Source organism: Mytilus californianus, unplaced genomic scaffold, assembly GCF_021869535.1.
Source record: "Mytilus californianus isolate M0D057914Y unplaced genomic scaffold, xbMytCali1.0.p SCAF_20, whole genome shotgun sequence".
NCBI lineage: Eukaryota > Metazoa > Mollusca > Bivalvia > Mytilida > Mytilidae > Mytilus > Mytilus californianus.
In genome coordinates, this window is record NW_026262669.1 from 526,335 (window position 1) to 543,916 (window position 17,582).

Consider the following 17,582-nt stretch of genomic DNA (forward strand, 5'->3'; position numbering starts at 1 on the left):
GGGAAAGCCTTTACTAAAAAAGTACAACACAAATACAGAATTCTAAGACTAGAAGTCCACGGATTTCCATATTTCTATTCGTCAATCAAGCTTTGGGAAAGCCTTTACTAAAAAAAGTACAACACAAATACAGAACCCTAAGACTAGAAGTCCACGGATTTCCATATTTCTATACGTCAATCAAGCTTTGGGAAAGCCTTTACTAAAAAAGTACAACACAAATACAGAACTCTAAGACTAGAAGTCCACGGATTTCCATATTTCTATTCGTCAATCAAGCTTTGGGAAAGCCTTTACTAAAAAAAGTACAACACAAATACAGAACTCTAAGACTAGAAGTTCACGGATTTCCATATTTCTATTCGCCAATCAAGCCTTGGGAAAGCCTTTACTAAAAAAGTACAACACAAATACAGAACTCTAAGACTAGAAGTCTACGGATTTCCATATTTCTATACGTCAATCAAGCTTTGGGAAAGCCTTTACTAAAAAAGTACAACACAAATACAGAACTCTAAGACTAGAAGTCTACGGATTTCCATATTTCTATTCGTCAATCAAGCTTTGGGAAAGCTTTTACTAAAAAAGTACAACACAAATACAGAACTCTAAGACTAGAAGTCTACGGATTTCCATATTTCTATACGTCAATCAAGCTTTGGGAAAGCCTTTACTAAAAAAGTACAACACAAATACAGAACTCTAAGACTAGAAGTCCACGGATTTCCATATTTCTATACGTCAATCAAGCTTTGGGAAAGCCTTTACTAAAAAAGTACAACACAAATACAGAACTCTAAGACTAGAAGTCAACGGATTTCCATATTTCAATTCGTCAATCAAGCTTTGGGAAAGCCTTTACTAAAAAAAGTACAACACAAATACAGAACTCTAAGACTAGAAGTCTACGGATTTCCATATTTCTATACGTCAATCAAGCTTTGGGAAAGCCTTTACTAAATAAGTACAACACAAATACAGAACTCTAAGACTAGAAGACTACGGATTTCCATATTTCTATACGTCAATCAAGCTTTGGGAAAGCCTGTACTAAAAAAGCAAAACACGAATACAGAACTCTAAGACTAACAGTCCACGGATTTCCATATTTCTATACGTCAATCAAGCTTTGGGAAAGCCTTTACTAAAAACAGTACAACACAAATACAGAACTCTAAGACTAAAAGTCCACGGATTTCCGTATTTCTATACGTCAATCAAGCTTTGGGAAAGCCTTTACTAAAAAAAGTACAACACAAATACAGAACTCTAAGACTAGAAGTCCACGGATTTCCGTATTTCTATACGTCAATCAAGCTTTGGGAAAGCCTTTACTAAAAAAGTACAACACAAATACAGAACTCTAAGACTAGAAGTCTACAGATTTCCATATTTCTATACGTCAATCAAGCTTTGGGAAAGCCTTTACTAAAAAAAGTACAACACAAATACAGAACTCTAAGACTAGAAGTCCACGGATTTCCATATTTCTATTCGCCAATCAAGCTTTGGGAAAGCCTTTACTAAAAATGTACAACACAAATACAGAATTCTAAGACTAGAAGTCCACGGATTTCCATATTTCTATTCGTCAATCAAGCTTTGGGAAAGCCTTTACTAAAAAAAGTACAACACAAATACAGAACCCTAAGACTAGAAGTCCACGGATTTCCATATTTCTATTCGCCAATCAAGCTTTGGCAAAGTCTTTACTAAAAAAAGTACAACACAAATACAGAACTCTAAGACTAGAAGTCCAAGGATTTCCATATTTCAGATCGTCAATCAAGCTTTGGGAAAGCCTTTACTAAAAAAAGTACAACACAAATACAGAACTCTAAGACTAGAAGTCCACGGATTTCGATATTTCTATTCGCCAATCAAGCTTTGGGAAAGTCTTTACTACAAAAAGTACAACACAAATACAGAACTCTAAGACTAGAAGTCCACGGATTTCCATATTTCTATTCACCAATCAAGCTTTGGGAAAGCCTTTACTAAAAAAAGTACAACACAAATACAGAACTCTAAGACTAGAAGTCCACGGATTTCCATATTTCTATTCGTCAATCAAGCTTTGGGAAAGTCTTTCCTAAAGAAAGTACAACACAAATACAGAACTCTAAGACTAGAAGTCCACGGATTTCCATATTTCTATTCGTCAATCAAGCTTTGGGAAAGCCTTAATTAAAAAAAATACAACACAAATACAGAACTCTAAGACTAGAAGTCCACGGATTTCCATATTTCTATTCGTCAATCAAGCTTTGGGAAAGCCTTTACTAAAAAAAGTACAACACAAATACAGAACTCTAAGACTAGAAGTCCACGGATTTCCATATTTCTATTCGCCAATCAAGCTTTGGGAAAGCCTTTACAAAAAAAGTACAACACAAATACAGAACTCTAAGACTAGAAGTCCACGGATTTCCATATTTCTATTCGTCAATCAAGCTTTGGGAAAGCCTTTACTAAAAAAAGTACAACACAAATACAGAACTCTAAGACTAGAAGTCCACGGATTTCCATATTTCTATTCGCCAATCAAGCCTTGGGAAAGCCTTTACTAAAAAAGTACAACACAAATACAGAACTCTAAGACTAGAAGTCTACGGATTTCCATATTTCTATACGTCAATCAAGCTTTGGGAAAGCCTTTACTAAAACAGTACAACACAAATACAGAACTCTAAGACTAGAAGTCTACGGATTTCCATATTTCTATACGTCAATCAAGCTTTGGGAAAGCCTTTACTAAAACAGTACAACACAAATACAGAACTCTAAGACTAGAAGTCTACGGATTTCGATATTTCTATACGTCAATCAAGCTTTGGGAAAGCCTTTACTAAATAAGAACAACACAAAAACAGAACTCTAAGACTAGAAGACTACGGATTTCCATATTTCTATACGTCAATCAAGCTTTGGGAAAGCCTTTACTAAAAAAGTACAACACAAATACAGAACTCTAAGACTAGAAGTCTACGGATTTCCATATTTCTATACGTCAATCAAGCTTTGGGAAAGCCTTTACTAAAACAGTACAACACAAATACAGAACTCTGAGACTAGAAGTCTACGGATTTCCATATTTCTATACGTCAATCAAGCTTTGGGAAAGCCTTTACTAAATAAGAACAACACAAAAACAGAACTCTAAGACTAGAAGACTACGGATTTCCATATTTCTATACGTCAATCAAGCTTTGGGAAAGCCTTTACTAAAAAAGTACAACACAAATACAGAACTCTAAGACTAGAAGTCCACGGATTTCCATATTTCTATTCGTCAATCAAGCTTTGGGAAAGCCTTTACTAAAAAAAGTACAACACAAATACAGAACTCTAAGACTAGAAGTTCACGGATTTCCATATTTCTATTCGCCAATCAAGCCTTGGGAAAGCCTTTACTAAAAAAGTACAACACAAATACAGAACTCTAAGACTAGAAGTCTACGGATTTCCATATTTCTATACGTCAATCAAGCTTTGGGAAAGCCTTTACTAAAAAAGTACAACACAAATACAGAACTCTAAGACTAGAAGTCTACAGATTTCCATATTTCTATACGTCAATCAAGCTTTGGGAAAGCTTTTACTAAAAAAGTACAACACAAATACAGAACTCTAAGACTAGAAGTCTACGGATTTCCATATTTCTATACGTCAATCAAGCTTTGGGAAAGCCTTTACTAAAAAAGTACAACACAAATACAGAACTCTAAGACTAGAAGTCCACGGATTTCCATATTTCTATACGTCAATCAAGCTTTGGGAAAGCCTTTACTAAAAAAGTACAACACAAATACAGAACTCTAAGACTAGAAGTCAACGGATTTCCATATTTCAATTCGTCAATCAAGCTTTGGGAAAGCCTTTACTAAAAAAAGTACAACACAAATACAGAACTCTAAGACTAGAAGTCTACGGATTTCCATATTTCTATACGTCAATCAAGCTTTGGGAAAGCCTTTACTAAATAAGTACAACACAAATACAGAACTCTAAGACTAGAAGACTACGGATTTCCATATTTCTATACGTCAATCAAGCTTTGGGAAAGCCTGTACTAAAAAAGCAAAACACGAATACAGAACTCTAAGACTAACAGTCCACGGATTTCCATATTTCTATACGTCAATCAAGCTTTGGGAAAGCCTTTACTAAAAACAGTACAACACAAATACAGAACTCTAAGACTAAAAGTCCACGGATTTCCGTATTTCTATACGTCAATCAAGCTTTGGGAAAGCCTTTACTAAAAAAAGTACAACACAAATACAGAACTCTAAGACTAGAAGTCCACGGATTTCCGTATTTCTATACGTCAATCAAGCTTTGGGAAAGCCTTTACTAAAAAAGTACAACACAAATACAGAACTCTAAGACTAGAAGTCTACAGATTTCCATATTTCTATACGTCAATCAAGCTTTGGGAAAGCCTTTACTAAAAAAAGTACAACACAAATACAGAACTCTAAGACTAGAAGTCCACGGATTTCCATATTTCTATTCGCCAATCAAGCTTTGGGAAAGCCTTTACTAAAAAAGTACAACACAAATACAGAATTCTAAGACTAGAAGTCCACGGATTTCCATATTTCTATTCGTCAATCAAGCTTTGGGAAAGCCTTTACTAAAAAAAGTACAACACAAATACAGAACCCTAAGACTAGAAGTCCACGGATTTCCATATTTCTATTCGCCAATCAAGCTTTGGCAAAGTCTTTACTAAAAAAAGTACAACACAAATACAGAACTCTAAGACTAGAAGTCCAAGGATTTCCATATTTCAATTCGTCAATCAAGCTTTGGGAAAGCCTTTACTAAAAAAAGTACAACACAAATACAGAACTCTAAGACTAGAAGTCCACGGATTTCGATATTTCTATTCGCCAATCAAGCTTTGGGAAAGTCTTTACTACAAAAAGTACAACACAAATACAGAACTCTAAGACTAGAAGTCCACGGATTTCCATATTTCTATTCACCAATCAAGCTTTGGGAAAGCCTTTACTAAAAAAAGTACAACACAAATACAGAACTCTAAGACTAGAAGTCCACGGATTTCCATATTTCTATTCGTCAATCAAGCTTTGGGAAAGTCTTTCCTAAAGAAAGTACAACACAAATACAGAACTCTAAGACTAAAAGTCCACGGATTTCCATATTTCTATTCGTCAATCAAGCTTTGGGAAAGCCTTTACTAAAAAAGTACAACACAAATACAGAACTCTAAGACTAGAAGTCCACGGATTTCCATATTTCTATTCGTCAATCAAGCTTTGGGAAAGCCTTTACTAAAAAAAGTACAACACAAATACAGAACTCTAAGACTAGAAGTCCATGGATTCCCATATTTCTATTCGCCAATCAAGCCTTGGGAAAGCCTTTACTAAAAAAGTACAACACAAATACAGAACTCTAAGACTAGAAGTCTACGGATTTCCATATTTCTATACGTCAATCAAGCTTTGGGAAAGCCTTTACTAAAACAGTACAACACAAATACAGAACTCTAAGACTAGAAGTCTACGGATTTCCATATTTCTATACGTCAATCAAGCTTTGGGAAAGCCTTTACTAAAACAGTACAACACAAATACAGAACTCTAAGACTAGAAGTCTACGGATTTCCATATTTCTATACGTCAATCAAGCTTTGGGAAAGCCTTTACTAAATAAGAACAACACAAAAACAGAACTCTAAGACTAGAAGACTACGGATTTCCATATTTCTATACGTCAATCAAGCTTTGGGAAAGCCTTTACTAAAAAAGTACAACACAAATACAGAACTCTAAGACTAGAAGTCTACGGATTTCCATATTTCTATACGTCAATCAAGCTTTGGGAAAGCCTTTACTAAAACAGTACAACACAAATACAGAACTCTAAGACTAGAAGTCTACGGATTTCCATATTTCTATACGTCAATCAAGCTTTGGGAAAGCCTTTACTAAAACAGTACAACACAAATACAGAACTCTAAGACTAGAAGTCTACGGATTTCCATATTTCTATACGTCAATCAAGCTTTGGGAAAGCCTTTACTAAATAAGAACAACACAAAAACAGAACTCTAAGACTAGAAGACTACGGATTTCCATATTTCTATACGTCAATCAAGCTTTGGGAAAGCCTTTACTAAAAAAGTACAACACAAATACAGAACTCTAAGACTAGAAGTCCACGGATTTCCATATTTCTATTCGTCAATCAAGCTTTGGGAAAGCCTTTACTAAAAAAAGTACAACACAAATACAGAACTCTAAGACTAGAAGTTCACGGATTTCCATATTTCTATTCGCCAATCAAGCCTTGGGAAAGCCTTTACTAAAAAAGTACAACACAAATACAGAACTCTAAGACTAGAAGTCCACGGATTTCCGTATTTCTATTCGTCAATCAAGCTTTGGGAAAGTCTTTACTAAAAAAAGTACAACACAAATACAGAACTCTAAGACTAGAAGTCTACGGATTTCCATATTTCTATACGTCAATAAAGCTTTGGGAAAGCCTTTACTAAAACAGTACAACACAAATACAGAACTCTAAGACTAGAAGTCTACGGATTTCCATTTTTCTATACGTCAATCAAGCTTTGGGAAAGCCTTTATTAAAAAAGTACAACACAAATACAGAACTCTAAGACTAGAAGACTACGGATTTCCATATTTCTATACGTCAATCAAGCTTTGGGAAAGCCTTTACTAAAAAAGTCCAACACAAATACAGAACTCTAAGACTAGAAGTCCACGGATTTCCATATTTCTATTCGCAAATCAAGCTTTGGGAAAGCCTTTACTAAAAAAGTACAACACAAATACAGAACTCTAAGACTAGAAGTCTACGGATTTCCATATTTCTATTCGCCAATCAAGCTTTGGGAAAGCCTTTACTAAAAAAGTACAACACAAATACAGAACTCTAAGACTAGAAGTCTACGGATTTCCATATTTCTATTCGCCAATCAATCTTTGGGAAAGCCTTTACTAAAAAAAGTACAACACAAATACAGAACTCTAAGACTAGAAGTCCACGGATTTCCATATTTCTATTCGTCAATCAAGCTTTGGGAAAGCCTTTACTAAAAAAGTACAACACAAATACAGAACTCTAAGACTAGAAGTCCACGGATTTCCATATTTCTATTCGTCAATCAAGCTTTGGGAAAGCCTTTACTAAAAAAGTACAACACAAATACAGAACTCTAAGACTAGAAGTCCACGGATTTCCATATTTCTATTCGCCAATCAAGCTTTGGGAAAGCCTTTACTAAAAAAGTACAACACAAATACAGAACTCTAAGACTAGAAGTCTACGGATTTCCATATTTCTATTCGCCAATCAAGCTTTGGGAAAGCTTTTACTAAAAAAGTACAACACAAATACAGAACTCTAAGACTAGAAGTCCACGGATTTCCATATTTCTATACGTCAATCAAGCTTTGGGAAAGCCTTTACTAAAAAAGTACAACACAAATACAGAACTCTAAGACTAGAAGTCCACGGATTTCCATATTTCTATTCGTCAATCAAGCTTTGGGAAAGCCTTTACTAAAAAAGTACAACACAAATACAGAACTCTAAGACTAGAAGTCAAGGATTTCCATATTTCTATACGTCAATCAAGCTTTGGGAAAGCCTTTACTAAAAAAAGTACAACACAAATACAGAACTCTAAGACTAGAAGTCTACAGATGTCCATATTTCTATACGTCAATCAAGCTTTGGGAAAGCTTTTACTAAAAAAGTACAACACAAATACAGAACTCTAAGACTAGAAGTCTACGGATTTCCATATTTCTATACGTCAATCAAGTTTTGGGAAAGCCTTTACTAAAAAAGTACAACACAAATACAGAACTCTAAGACTAGAAGTCTACGGATTTCCATATTTCTATACGTCAATCAAGCTTTGGGAAAGCTTTTACTAAAAAAGTACAACACAAATACAGAACTCTAAGACTAGAAGTCTACGGATTTCCATATTTCTATACGTCAATCAAGTTTTGGGAAAGCCTTTACTAAAAAAGTACAACACAAAAACAGAACTCTAAGACTAGAAGTCCACGGATTTCTATATTTCTATACGTCAATCAAGCTTTGGGAAAGCCTTTACTAAAAAAGTACAACACAAATACAGAACTCTAAGACTAGAAGTCTACGGATTTCCATATTTCTATACGTCAATCAAGCTTTGGGAAAGCCTTTACTAAATAAGTACAACACAAATACAGAACTCTAAGACTAGAAGACTACGGATTTCCATATTTCTATACGTCAATCAAGCTTTGGGAAAGCCTGTACTAAAAAAGCAAAACACGAATACAGAACTCTAAGACTAACAGTCCACGGATTTCCATATTTCTATACGTCAATCAAGCTTTGGGAAAGCCTTTACTAAAAAAAGTACAACACAAATACAGAACTCTAAGACTAAAAATCCACGGATTTCCGTATTTCTATACGTCAATCAAGCTTTGGGAAAGCCTTTACTAAAAAAAGTACAACACAAATACAGAACTCTAAGACTAGAAGTCCACGGATTTCCATATTTCTATACGTCAATCAAGCTTTGGGAAAGCCTTTACTAAAAAAGTACAACACAAATACAGAACTCTAAGACTAGAAGTCTACAGATTTCCATATTTCTATACGTCAATCAAGCTTTGGGAAAGCCTTTACTAAAAAAAGTACAACACAAATACAGAACTCTAAGACTAGAAGTCCACGGATTTCCATATTTCTATACGTCAATCAAGCTTTGGGAAAGCCTTTACTAAAAAAGTACAACACAAATACAGAATTCTAAGACTAGAAGTCCACGGATTTCCATATTTCTATTCGTCAATCAAGCTTTGGGAAAGCCTTTACTAAAAAAAGTACAACACAAATACAGAACCCTAAGACTAGAAGTCCACGGATTTCCATATTTCTATTCGCCAATCAAGCTTTGGGAAAGTCTTTACTAAAAAAAGTACCACACAAATACAGAACTCTAAGACTAGAAGTCCACGGATTTCCATATTTCAATTCGTCGATCAAGCTTTGGGAAAACCTTTACTAAAAAAAGTACAACACAAATACAGAACTCTAAGACTAGAAGTCCACGGATTTCCATATTTCTATTCGTCAATGAAGCTTTGGGAAAGCCTTTACTAAAAAAGTACAACACAAATACAGAACTCTAAGACTAGAAGTCCACGGATTTCCATATTTCTATTCGTCAATCAAGCTTTGGGAAAGCCTTTACTAAAAAAGTACAACACAAATACAGAACTCTAAGACTAGAAGTCCACGGATTTCCATATTTCTATTCGCCAATCCAGCCTTGGGAAAGCCTTTACTAAAAAAGTACAACACAAATACAGAACTCTAAGACTAGAAGTCTACGGATTTCCATATTTCTATACGTCAATCAAGCTTTGGGAAAGCCTTTACTAATAAAAGTACAACACAAATACAGAACTCTAAGACTAGAAGTCCACGGATTTCCATATTTCTATACGTCAATCAAGCTTTGGGAAAGCCTTTACTAAAAAAAGTACAACACAAATACAGAACTCTAAGACTAGAAGTCCACGGATTTCCATATTTCTATTCGCCAATCCAGCCTTGGGAAAGCCTTTACTAAAAAAGTACAACACAAATACAGAACTCTAAGACTAGAAGTCTACGGATTTCCATATTTCTATACGTCAATCAAGCTTTGGGAAAGCCTTTACTAATAAAAGTACAACACAAATACAGAACTCTAAGACTAGAAGTCCACGGATTTCCATATTTCTATACGTCAATCAAGCTTTGGGAAAGCCTTTACTAAAAAAGTACAACACAAATACAGAACTCTAAGACTAGAAGTCTACGGATTTCCATATTTCTATACGTCAATCAAGCTTTGGGAAATCCTTTACTAAAAAAAGTACAACACAATTACAGAACTCTAAGACTAGAAGTCCACGGATTTCCATATTTCTATTCGCCAATCAAGCTTTGGGAAAGCCTTTACTAAAAAAGTACAACACAAATACAGAACTCTAAGACTAGAAGTCTACGGATTTCCATATTTCTATTCGCCAATCAAGCTTTGGGAAAGCTTTTACTAAAAAAGTACAACACAAATACAGAACTCTAAGACTAGAAGTCCACGGATTTCCATATTTCTATACGTCAATCAAGCTTTGGGAAAGCCTTTACTAAAAAAGTACAACACAAATACAGAACTCTAAGACTAGAAGTCTACGGATTTCCATATTTCTATTCGCCAATCAAGCTTTGGGAAAGCTTTTACTAAAAAAGTACAACACAAATACAGAACTCTAAGACTAGAAGTCCACGGATTTCCATATTTCTATACGTCAATCAAGCTTTGGGAAAGCCTTTACTAAAAAAGTACAACACAAATACAGAACTCTAAGACTAGAAGTCTACGGATTTCCATATTTCTATACGTCAATCAAGCTTTGGGAAAGCCTTTACTAAAAAAGTACAACACAAATACAGAACTCTAAGACTAGAAGTCTACGGATTTCCATATTTCTATACGTCAATCAAGCTTTGGGAAATCCTTTACTAAAAAAAGTACAACACAATTACAGAACTCTAAGACTAGAAGTCCACGGATTTCCATATTTCTATTCGCCAATCAAGCTTTGGGAAAGCCTTTACTAAAAAAGTACAACACAAATACAGAACTCTAAGACTAGAAGTCTACGGATTTCCATATTTCTATTCGCCAATCAAGCTTTGGGAAAGCTTTTACTAAAAAAGTACAACACAAATACAGAACTCTAAGACTAGAAGTCCACGGATTTCCATATTTCTATACGTCAATCAAGCTTTGGGAAAGCCTTTACTAAAAAAGTACAACACAAATACAGAACTCTAAGACTAGAAGTCTACGGATTTCCATATTTCTATACGTCAATCAAGCTTTGGGAAATCCTTTACTAAAAAAAGTACAACACAATTACAGAACTCTAAGACTAGAAGTCTACGGATTTCCATATTTCTATACGTCAATCAAGCTTTGGGAAATCCTTTACTAAAAAAAGTACAACACAATTACAGAACTCTAAGACTAGAAGTCCACGGATTTCCATATTTCTATTCGCCAATCAAGCTTTGGGAAAGCCTTTACTAAAAAAGTACAACACAAATACAGAACTCTAAGACTAGAAGTCTACGGATTTCCATATTTCTATTCGCCAATCAAGCTTTGGGAAAGCTTTTACTAAAAAAGTACAACACAAATACAGAACTCTAAGACTAGAAGTCCACGGATTTCCATATTTCTATACGTCAATCAAGCTTTGGGAAAGCCTTTACTAAAAAAGTACAACACAAATACAGAACTCTAAGACTAGAAGTCTACGGATTTCCATATTTCTATTCGCCAATCAAGCTTTGGGAAAGCTTTTACTAAAAAAGTACAACACAAATACAGAACTCTAAGACTAGAAGTCCACGGATTTCCATATTTCTATACGTCAATCAAGCTTTGGGAAAGCCTTTACTAAAAAAGTACAACACAAATACAGAACTCTAAGACTAGAAGTCTACGGATTTCCATATTTCTATACGTCAATCAAGCTTTGGGAAAGCCTTTACTAAAAAAAGTACAACACAAATACAGAACTCTAAGACTAGAAGTCCACGGATTTCCATATTTCTATACGTCAATCAAGCTTTGGGAAAGCCTTTACTAAAAAAAGTACAACACAAATACAGAACTCTAAGACTAGAAGTCTACGGATTTCCATATTTCTATACGTCAATCAAGCTTTGGGAAAGCCTTTACTAAATAAGAACAACACAAATACAGAACTCTAAGACTAGAAGTCTACGGATTTCCATATTTCTATACGTCAATCAAGCTTTGGGAAAGCCTTTACTAAAAAAAGTACAACACAAATACAGAACTCTAAGACTAGAAGTCCACGGATTTCCATATTTCTATACGTCAATCAAGCTTTGGGAAAGCCTTTACTAAAAAAAGTACAACACAAATACAGAACTCTAAGACTAGAAGTCTACGGATTTCCATATTTCTATACGTCAATCAAGCTTTGGGAAAGCCTTTACTAAATAAGAACAACACAAATACAGAACTTAAAGGCAAATTCAAAAAGGGGAAGTCCATAAAAAATAACAAAATCAAACGCTAATCAACAAACCAAGTGAAAAACAACTGTCTATTGTTTCAGCCGGACGGAAGAAGTATAGGTATTTCTGGTCAATGCATTGATTTATCGCTAAGAATTGCATCATTCATGTAATCACTAAAAATAGTAAATACAGAGATGAAAGAAAAAAAAAATAATTAATTAAAAAAATATTGAAATGAGATATTCTATACTTACATTGTAAACTTTATATCATTTTGAGATTAAAGTTAATAAATAGAAAAAAAAACTACCTATGGGTTTTAATTGTGTGTTGATATATTAAAAATCTGCGCCTGCATACACATTTGTTGTAATTGGGTAAAGATAAAGTTGAAAGTCGGGGATAATTTTAAAAATTTCAAAACTGTCAATAAATACAAACGGGACAAGGGAATACATTTGACACATATTTTGTAACTTTAATATTTGATATATAATTTTTCAATCTGTTGAATTATTGTGGTTAAAGCCTTGGCTTCTTCTATATTTATCTTTTAAACAAACAACGCCAACATCTATAACAGCAATCCATTTAAAAAAAAATTAAGAACGTTGTCCCTCTTGGTATGTACAATTAGGAATTAAACATGAAACATGAAAGATACACACAAAATGAATAACACGAGTATAACAATACACCTTATTACATATAGCGGAAAAAATGTACACACCTTGTAGGTAGAACGTTTGACATAAATGATGATTTATAACAATATAATATAAAATGAATTAATATATATTATACATTTTAATAATTAAACAACCTACCTGTAAAATGTAAGAAATTTTACTATTTATCCTTTTAGGAGATACTATTATAATGACACACTTATTTTTTTAAAAGTAAACATTGAAGACGTATTAATTTTATTATGGTCATGCTTGATCAGTGATGTACAATGTTTCTTTATCATTAAAATACGTATGAACTGTAAACTTTTGCGGAAACCGTCATACCTACAATTAGCATTACAATTACGCTTACAAAGGAATTGTTAAAAAAATACACACTAGTGAGAAGGTGTAATCGTGTAAACGAAGGACAGACACCAGACATTAATATTTCTAATGCACTGTGCTGCGGCGGGGTTAAACTTTATATTGTGTAACCTTACACTTCCGGAGAACCTCAGATGACCCCCGTTTTTTGGTGAGGTTCGTGTTGCTCAGTATTGACTTTTCTATGTTGTGTTTTGTATACTATTGTTTGTGTTGCTCAGTATTGACTTTTCTATGTTGCGTTTTGTATACTATTGTTTGTGTTGCTCAGTATTGACTTTTCTATGTTGTGTTTTGTATACTATTGTTTGTGTTGCTCAGTATTGTCTTTTCTATGTTGTGTTTTGTATTTATTGTTTGTGTTGCTCAGTATTGACTTTTCTATGTTGTGTTTTGTATACTATTGTTTGTGTTGCTCAGTATTGTGTTTTCTATGTTGTGTTTTGTATACTATTGTTTGTGTTGCTCAGTATTGACTTTTCTATGTTGTGTTTTGTATACTATTGTTAGTGTTGCTCAGTATTGTCTTTTCTATGTTGTGTTTTGTATACTATTGTTTGTGTTGCTCAGTATTGTCTTTTCTATGTTGTGTTTTGTATACTATTGTTTGTGTTGCTCAATATTGACTTTTCTATGTTGTGTTTTGTATACTATTGTTTGTGTTGCTCAGTATTGTCTTTTCTATGTTGTGTTTTGTATACTATTGTTCGTGTTGCTCAGTATTGTCTTTTCTATGTTGTGTTTTGTTTACTATTGTTTGTGTTGCTCAGTATTGTCTTTTTTATGTTGTGTGTTGTATACTATTGTTTGTGTTGCTCAGTATTTACTTTCTATGTTGTGTTTTGTATACTATTGCTTGTGTTGCTCAATATTGTCTTTTCTATGTTGTGTTTTGTATAATATTGTTTGTGTTGCTCAGTATTGTCTTTTCTATGTTGTGTTTTGTATACTATTGTTTGTGTTGCTCAGTATTGACTTTTCTATGTTGTGTTTTGTATACTATTGTTAGTGCTGCTCAGTATTGTCTTTTCTATGTTGTGTTTTGTATACTATTGTTTGTGTTGCTCAGTATTGTCTTTTCTATGTTGTGTTTTGTATACTATTGTTTGTGTTGCTCAATATTGACTTTTCTATGTTGTGTTTTGTATACTATTGTTTGTGTTGCTCAGTATTGTCTTTTCTATGTTGTGTTTTTTATACTATTGTTCGTGTTTCTCAGTATTGTCTTTTCTATGTTGTGTTTTGTATACTATTGTTTGTGTTGCTCAATTATGACTTTTCTATGTTGTGTTTTGTATACTATTGTTTGTGTTGCTCAGTATTGTCTTTTCTATGTTGTGTTTTGTATACTATTGTTCGTGTTGCTCAGTATTGTCTTTTCTATGTTGTGTTTTGTTTACTATTGTTCGTGTTGCTCAGTATTGTCTTTTTTATGTTGTGTGTTGTATACTATTGTTTGTGTTGCTCAGTATTTACTTTCTATGTTGTGTTTTGTATACTATTGTTTGTGTTGCTCAATATTGTCTTTTCTATGTTGTGTTTTGTATACTATTGTTTGTGTTGCTCAGTATTGTCTTTTCTATGTTGTGTTTTGTTTACTATTGTTTGTGTTGCTCAGTATTGTCTTTTTTATGTTGTGTGTTGTATACTATTGTTTGTGTTGCTCAGTATTTACTTTCTATGTTGTGTTTTGTATACTATTGTTTGTGTTGCTCAGTATTGTCTTTTCTATGTTGTGTTTTGTTTACTATTGTTTGTGTTGCTCAGTATTGTCTTTTTTATGTTGTGTGTTGTATACTATTGTTTGTGTTGCTCAGTATTTACTTTCTATGTTGTGTTTTGTATACTATTGTTTGTGTTGCTCAGTATTGTCTTTTCTATGTTGTGTTTTGTATACTATTGTTTGTGTTGCTCAGTATTGTCTTTTCTATGTTGTGTGTTGTATACTATGGTTGTGTTGCTCAGTATTTACTTTCTATGTTGTGTTTTGTATACTATTGTTTGTGTTGCTCAATATTGACTTTTCTATGTTGTGTGTTGTATACTACTAGTATTGTTTGTCTTTTGTATGTTGTGTTTTGTGTACTGTTGTTCGACTTTTCTATGTTGTGTTTTGTATACTATTATTTGTCTTTTGTTTTTTTTTATTCTTTGTCATGGCGTTGTTAGTATATTGTCGACTTGTGAATTTGAATGTACCTTTGGTATGTTTCGCCTATCATTTGCATGTCGCAATTTCCCGTGATTTTCAAGTGCACCGTTTGTTGAGTATTCTTTTGCTATTCTAAAATAAGGTAAGTCACATATTAGAAACATAACATAAAAGGAAGTACTCTGTTTCTCAGGGGAAAGTGTTGGTTTCTTTGTTTAGATATATTCGAACATACATCCAGTATTGACAAAATTAAATAGACATATTACATATTATAGAATAGAATTTGAGCACGCCATCGGAGAATTGAAAAAAAATATGGGGATTTTGTTGTGAGATCCAAGACAGCAATTCAAATCTGATGTGACCATATGGTCTGCATTAGTGTGTCGTCAAAATGACAACATAATACAAACAAGTACTATCTTTAAAAAAACATATCTGACGCATTCAGACGTCAGCATAAAACAAACCATGATTCTTTATCATTTTAATCATAGTTTACAAACATTGCACACAATTTGTCGGCAAAAGGCTGACGATTATGAAAGTTGAGTATATGCGCTTTTCTCTAAAGAATTATAATCTATACTGCATTGTACTTAACTAAATTATATATATATATATATATATATATATATATATATATATATAGGTATTATTCAGAGATAAAGAAGTACCTGTAATTGTGAGATAGACATACACATAAGATATGTAGGTTACATTCTGTAATGAATAACAAACTTGAAACAGTTTAGATCCATGAAGAATTGTCAATTATAACTATACGCCAAGAACAACTTTCACAATAAATTCGGTATGTATATCGGGGACGGACGGACGCCAAATAGATATGATCTAATACAGCTTTTGACAATTAATTACATTTGCGATATATGTATTTTGACATTCTTTATTTCAAGTATATTATTTTGTACTCTTTGAGATTATTATTTCACCTTTGAAGTTTTAGTCAATAATATATAATTTATAGCACTGAGCTATTAATAACCTAATTGACCTTGTTGATCTAATGAACATGTCAGTGATATCTACCAACTCGTGTATTAAAGGCTAAGCCTACAAAATCAAAACAATTTGACAGTTGTGATAATGACACCTTCTTTACCTGAATTTAGTTTTATTTATCTGGATGATTTCATTTTTAAGTTTGATTTTATGTCCGTAATGTTTTCCTTTTATTGTAGCATATATCTTTTTTGTTGGTTTTTGTTCAAATCCGTTATTTCGTCCAATCAGAGTAAAGATTTGTGACATCATGCATACCGTTGCCATAGTGAAGCGTCCTTTATGAATGGGTCACAAACCGAAATTATACTGAATGCGTCAGAAAAACATTTAGTTATACAGTTGAACGGCAAACGCCTGAATCTGACAGACAAAGGTCAATCTGTCGACACAAAAAGTAACCGTATGTTAAATTTCACTCCAATTAACAGCGCCACCTTTAGGTTTTCTTCCTCGCCTTTGAGAACGATGTTCAGTTCTTTTGGAAATTAAAACATTAAATTGACTAAAACATAGAAAAGTAAGTGTAGATAAATTTAAAGATATATTTTTACATGACTGGCTATGCATAATATGCTGGCAATGTGCGAAATGTCCTTTAATCCAAGATTGAAAATGAGTTTGTTTCCTATGTCAAAATGGCGGTTTTCAATGTTTACATGTTTCTACCAAAACAAAAGCTGATTCAATTAGGTGTCCGGCCATGCATATGCAAATTATTGATTGTTTTTGGTAGCTTATCCACTGAAATTTACTGTTATATAAGTGGCTATACGTTACCATGTATCATTTCAAAAGTTTGACGTGTTTGATGTGTACATATCCGGAATGTTGTGTATTCAATTTTTGCGGTAAAATTCAATGTTATCGTCATTATATTTCCATGCATACACAAGTAATAACAACAAATACAGTTTTTATAAAACTTAAAAATTATACAGACATGTTTAATTGGTTGTCGTAACAAAAATTCGTGTAAATGAAGCTGATGGATCGTTTTGTAATTTAAGCACAGCAGACAAACACGTGGTCGTTCATTGATGTTTGTTTACTTAAAATGCACGCTTTTGTCCCTGCATACTTATATAGCAATAACCACTATTTTGTTATTATTGTTAAACAGTAAATATATTTAGTATATACAGATGGTATTTTATTGATATCAAGAGTTATATAACACGCCTTGCCTAAAAAATGGGTCTACATAGGTTCCAATAAAAAATTGA

At 33.2% G+C, this 17,582-nt stretch overlaps 2 protein-coding genes across 4 annotated transcripts in view; one reads left to right on the top strand and one right to left on the bottom strand.

The window, feature by feature from the left end:
• LOC127731661 (uncharacterized) overlaps positions 1-13,039 on the bottom strand; it is a 46,097-nt gene extending 33,058 nt beyond the window's left edge. Inside the window, exon 1 of the mRNA XM_052240429.1 lies at positions 12,945-13,039. The gene's annotated coding sequence lies outside the window, so the exon portion shown is untranslated. The remainder of the gene's footprint in view (positions 1-12,944) is intronic.
• LOC127731659 (tight junction protein ZO-1-like) overlaps positions 1-17,582 on the top strand; it is a 611,031-nt gene that overhangs the window by 189,919 nt on the left and 403,530 nt on the right. The window lies entirely within an intron of this gene.